Genomic DNA, 6,724 nt, shown 5'->3' with positions numbered 1-6,724 from the left:
GAGCTCATGAGCCATATAATAAATAGTGTCTTAGTTGAAGGGCTTTGCCTCTTGCCATGATCAAAAGAGTGAGAATAGAACAAAAGCATGAAAGATCATGTAATGATCTTATGGGAAGTGATGGCTTCACATATAAAAAGAATGACGATTGAAACTTTTTGAGGGTAGGCAAACGTAGACCTTGGTCATGGTTGCAATTAATAGGAAGTGATAAAGAAGGATAGGTTCACATATAAATATATCATCTCTAACACCATCTATGATTGTCAACACTCGCTAAACTATTGCATGCCTAGAAGTAGATGTTGGACAAGGAAGACAACATAATGAATTGTGTTTGCTTGGCTCTGAACAATGTTATATGATTAGAGATCCCTTAGCATGTGACGATTGCTTCCACCTCATATTAGCCAAAACCTCCCGCACCAAGTAGAGATACTACTTGTGCATCCATAAACCTTCAAACTAGTTTCGCCATGAGTGTCCACCATACCTACCTATGGATTGAATAAGATCCCTCAAGTAAGTTTTCATCGATGCAAGCAATAAAAATTTCTCTCTAATATGTATGATCTATTAGTGTGTGGAAAATAAGCTTTGTACGAACCTGTGATGAGGAAGACATAAAAGCGACATACTGCATAATAAAGTTCTTTATCACAGGAGGCAATATAAAGTGACGTTCCTCCGCACTAAGAGGACACGCATCCAAACCTCAAAAGCGCATGACAACCTCTGCTTCCCTCTGCGAAGGGCCTATCTTGTACCTTTACTTTTTGCCCTTGAAAGAGTCATGGTGATCTTCACCAACTCCCTATTTTGCCTTTATCTTGGCTAACGTCATATGCTTGGGAAAGATCTATATTCATATGTCAACTTGGAGGTAAGTATTCATGAATTATTATTGTTGACATGACCCTTCAGGTAAGCAGTTGGGAGGCAAAACTGTAAGCCCCTATCTTTCTCTGTGTCCAGCTGAAACTTTGATCTCATGAGTACCACGTGAGTTGTAGCAATTGTAGAGAACGAAAGAATGATTGAGTATGTGGATTTGCTTTACAAGCTCTTATTTGACTCTTTCTGATGTTGTGATAAATTGCAATTGCTTCAATGACTAAAGGCTATCGGCTGTTACTTCTCGGTAAGGTTCTTCATCCATGCTTTACTTTGTGAAGGAATTATCACTTTAGCATGAGAGATTATATGTTGGTATTGCTGTTCTGATCTTGATCATGATGCATGCATGTTCGTATCTTGTTTTGTCGACACCTCTCTCCCTAAACATGTGGACATATTTCTTGAGCTAGGCTTTCGCTTGAGGATAAGCGAGGTCTAAGCTTGGGGAAGTTGATACGTCCATTTTGCATCAAGTTTTCATGTTGATATTTATCGCTTCTTGGGCTGTTATTTCACTTCACGGTACAATACTTATGCCTTTTCTCTCTTATTTTGCAAGGTTTACATGAAGAGGGAGAATGCCGGCAACTGGAATTCTGGCCTGAAAGTGGAGCAAAGTTGACATACCTATTCTGCGCAACTCCAAACACCGTAAAAATCAACGAGGATTTTTTCCGGATTTATAAAAAATACTGGGCCGAAGAAATGCCACAGGGGCGCCAGGGGTTTGCCACAAGCCTGCACAGCGCGGCCACCCCCCCCCCCCCAGGTCGCGCCATGAGGGCTTGTGGGCAGCCTGCTGGCCCACTGGCCCCCCTCTTTTGCTATATGAAGGGTTTCGTCCAGGAAAGAATCAAGGAGGAGCTTTTTCGTGGATTCGCCGCCGCCACGAGGCGGAACTTGAGCAGAACCAATCTAGAGCTCCGGCAGGACGATCCTGTCGGGGAAACTTCCCTCCCGGAGGGGGAAATCGTCGCCATCGTCATCACCAACACTCCTCTCATCGGAGCGGACTCATCACCATGAACATCTTCATCAGCACCATCTCATCTCCAAACCCTAGTTCATCACTTGTAACCAATCTCCGTCTCACGACTCCGATTGGTACTTGTAAGGTTGCTAGTAGTGTTGATTACTCTTTGTAGTTGATGCTAGTTGGATTACTTGGTGAAAGAGTTTATGTTCAGATCCTTGATGCTACTCATTACCTCTATGGTCATGAATATGATTATGCTTTGGGAGTAGTTACTTTGGTTCCTGAGGACATGGGATGAGTCATGCTAATAGTAGTCATGTGAATTTGGTATTCGTTCGGTATTTTGATATGTTGTATGTTGTTTTTCCTGTAGTGGTGTTATGTGAATGTCGACTACATAACACTTCACCATTATTTGGGCCTATAGGAATGCATTGGGAAGTGGTAAGTAGATGATGGGTTGCTAGAGTGACAGAAGCTTAAACCCTAGTTTATGTGTTGCTTCGTAAGGGGCTGAGTTGGATCCACTAGTTTAATGCTATGGTTAGACTTTGTCTTAATTCTTCTTTCATAGTTGCGGATGTTTGCGAGAGGGGTTAATCATAAGTGGGATGCTTGTCCAAGTAAGGGCAGTACCCAAGCGCTGGTCCACCCACATATCAAACTATCAAATTAACAAACGCGAATCATATGAACATGATGAAACTAGCATGACAGAAATTCCCGTGTGTCCTCGGGAGCGTTTTTCCTCCTATAAGACTTTGTCGAGGCTTGTCCCTTGCTACAAAAGGGATTGGGCCACTTTGCTGCACCGTTGCTACTTTTGTTACTTGTTGCTTGCTACGAATCATCTCACCACACAATCACTTGTTACCGACAATTTCAGTGCCTGCAGATTTTACCTTGCTGAAAACCACTTGTCAGATCCTTCTGCTCCTCGTTGGGTTCGACACTCTTACTTATCAGAAGGACTACAATTGATCCCCTATACTTGTGGGTCATCATAGAGCATCTTCATACCGTTGAAGATCGCAAAGCGGAAACGTTACTATGAACGCGGTCGATGGAGTCGTACTCGCGGCGATCCGTCAAACACCGAACATTCGGTGTCTCCACGTTCAACACACCTATAGCCTAGGGACGTCTACTCCTACTTTATCCAGCAAGGAGGGAGGAGAAGTTGAGGGAGAACTCCGGCAACACGATGGTGTGGTGGCGATGGAGTTTATGGCTTTCCGGCAGGGCTTCGCCAAGCACCGCGGAGAAGGAGAGGTGGAGAGGTAGGGCTGCGTCGTGGGAGAGAGAGACGTGTGTGTGCAGCCCTCCCAATTCCTCCATTATTTTTAGGAGGGAGGGACAGAGGGTGCGTCCACCCCTAGGGAAACGCTAGGTGGTGCGGAAGCCCTAGGAGGAGGAGGGGCGGCGCCCTCGGGGTGGCTTGCCACCTAAGGCAGCCACCACGGCCTAGGGTTTGGCCCCTTGTGCCTTGGGCCTCCTCCCTTGGCTCGCACGAGCCCACCAGAGGCTGGTTCCCTTCCCCTTTCAGCCCATGTAGCCCTCCGGGACAGGTGGACCCTCCCGGTGGACCCCCGGTACCCTTTCGATGGTTCCGGTACAATACCGATAAACCCCGAAACTTTTCCGGCGACCGAAACTGGACTTCCCATATATAAATATTTACCTGTGGACCATTCCAGAACTCCTTGTTACGTCTGTGATCTCATCCGAGACTCCGAACAACCTTCGGTAACCACATATACAATTCCCATAACAACTCTAGCATCACTGAACCTTAAGTGTGTAGACCCTACGGGTTCAGGAGCCATGCACACATGACCGAGACTTCTCTCCGGCCAATAACTAATAGAGGGATTTGGATACCCATGTTGGCCCCCACATGTTCCACGATGATCTCATCGGATGAACCACGATGTCGAGGATTCACTTAATCCCGTATGCAATTCCCTTTGTCCATCGGTATGACACTTGCCCGAGATTCGATCGCCGATATCCCTATACCTTGTTCAATCTCGTTACCAGCAAGTCTCTTTACTCGTTCCGCAACACATCATCCCGTGGCTAACTCCTTAGTCACATTGAGCTTATTATGATAATTCATTACTGAGTGGGCCCAGAGATACCTCTCGTCACACAGAGCGACAAGTCCCAGTCTCGATTTGTACCAACCCAACAGACAGTTTCGGAGATACCTATAGTGCACCTTTATGATCACCCAGTTATGTTGTGAAGTTTGATACACCCAAAGCATTCGTACGGTATCCAGGAGTTGCACAATCTCATGGACTAAGGAAATGATACTTGACATTAGAAAAGCTCTAGCATACGAACTACACGATCTTGTGCCATGCTTAGGATTGGGTCTTGGCCATCACATCATTCTCCTAATGATGTGATCCTGTTATCAGTGACATCCAATGTCCAGGATGAGGAAACCATAACCATCTATTGATCAACGAGCTAGTCAACTAGAGGCTCCCTAGGGACATGTTGTGGTCTATGTATTCACACATGTATTACAGTTTCCGGTTAATACGATTATAGCATGAATAATAGACAATTATCATGAACAAGGAAATATAATAATAACCACTTTATTATTACCTTTAGGGCATATTTCCAACAAGAGTCTCATATTTTGTCACTTTCATATAACTAGTAGAATTACATCTTTTGCACAACCACTTAGTTTCTTTTTGAGCTTTCATACACTTATAGCTCTAGTGCATTTGTTGCATGGAAAGCCTTATTCACTCACATTAATATCTATTGATGGACATCTCCATAGCCCATTGATATGCCTAGTTGATGTGACACTATCTCCTACTCTTTTTTGCAACCTCCACCACACTCTACTCAACTTATAGTGTTATATCCATGGCTCACACTCATGTATTACGTGAGAGTTGAAAAGGTTTGAGAACATCAAAAGTGTGAAACAATTGCTTGATTTTCATCGGGGTTGTGCATGATTTGGATACTTTGTGTGGTGAAGATGGAGCATAGCGAGACCATATGATTTTATAGGGATAACTTGCTAAGACCATGTTATTTTGAAAGGAAGCAATTGCCTTATTGGTATGCTTGAAGTATTAATTTTTATGTCAATATTAGACTTTTGTTTTAAATCTTATGGATCTGAATATTCATGCCACAATAGAGAATATTACATGGATACATATGTTAGGTAGCATTCCACATCAAAAAATCTATTTTTATCATTTACCTACTCGAGGACGAGCAGGAATTAAGCTTGGGGATGCTTGATGCGTCTCCAACGTATCTATAATTTTTTATTGTTCCAAGCTATTATATTATCTGTTTTGGATGTTTTATATTATTTTTGGGACTAACCTATTAATCTAGAGCCTAGTGCCTGTTTTTGTTTTTCCATGTTTTTGAGTATTGCGCATGAGCAATATTAAACGGAGTTCAAATGGAACAAAATCTCCGGAAAGAATTTTCTTGGACTAGAAGACACCCACGAGACTTGGAGTAGGGGGGCAGGGCATCTGCCGGGAGGCCACAAGCCTATAGGGCGCGCCCTTGGGGGGTGGCCGCGCCCCTAGCTTGTGGGCCCCCTCCAGGTCTCCTAACCCTATTCTTTGGCCTATAAATTCCCAAATATTCCCGTATCGCCAAATAGAGCAACGAAAATACTTTTACGCCATCAGGAGCCTCTGTTCCCGAGAGATCCAATCTGGGAGCCTTTTTCAGTAATCTGCGGGAGAGGGAATTGATCACAGAGGGCCTCTACATAAACTCCATTTCCCCTCCGATAATGTGTGAGTAGTTCACCACAGACCTAAGGGTCCATAGCTAGTAGCTAGATGGCTTCGTCTCTCTCTCTTTGATCTTCAATACCATGTTCTTCATGATCTTCATGGAGATATATCCAATGTAATACTCTTTTGCGGTGTCTTTGTCCAGATCCGATGAATCGTGAGTTTATGTTCAGATTATCCATGAATATTATTTGAGTCTCTTCTGAATACTTATATGCATGATTTCATATCTTTGCAAGTCTCTTTGAATTATTGGTTTGGTTTGGCCAACTAGATTGGTAATTCTTGCAATGGGAGAAGTGCTTAGTTTTGGGTTCAATCTTGCGGTGTCCTCACCCAGTGACAGTAGGGGTAGCGAGGCACGTATTTTATTGTTGCCATCAAGGGTAAAAAGATGCAATTTTCATCATATTGCTTGAGTTTATCCCTCTACATCAAGTCATCTTACTTAATGCGTTACTCTATTCTTCATGAACTTAATACTCTAGATGCAGGCAGGAGTCGGTCGATGTGTGGAGTAATAGTAGTAGATGCAGAATCGTTTCAGTCTGCTTGACACGGACGTGATGCCTATATGCATAATCATTGCCTTGGATATCTTCATAATTATTTGCTTTTCTATCAATTGCTCGATAGTAATTTGTTCACCCACCATATTATTTTCCTTTATGAGAGAAGCCTCTCGTGAAACCTATGGCCCCCGGGTCTATTTTCCTTATTATATTTTCAGATCTATAAACCAAAAATAGCAAAAATACTTTGCTGCAATTTATTTACTTTAGTTTTACTTTCATATCTATCAATATTTTATATCTATCTCTATCAGATCTCATTCTTGCAAATACTCTGAAGGCATTGACAACCCCTTTATAGCGTTTGATGCAAGTGTTTGATTCTTTGTGTAGGTACTACTATTGGAGGCTTGCTTGTTCCTCCTACTGGATTGATACCATGGTTCTCAACAAACTGAAGGAAATACTTATCTACTTCACTGCATCACCCTTTCCTCTTCAGGGAAAACAAACGCAAGCTCAAGAGGTAGCACGAC

Source organism: Hordeum vulgare, chromosome 1H (genome assembly GCF_904849725.1).
Source record: "Hordeum vulgare subsp. vulgare chromosome 1H, MorexV3_pseudomolecules_assembly, whole genome shotgun sequence".
Taxonomy (NCBI): Eukaryota; Viridiplantae; Streptophyta; class Magnoliopsida; order Poales; family Poaceae; genus Hordeum; species Hordeum vulgare.
Note: the sequence above shows the minus strand (reverse complement) of the source record.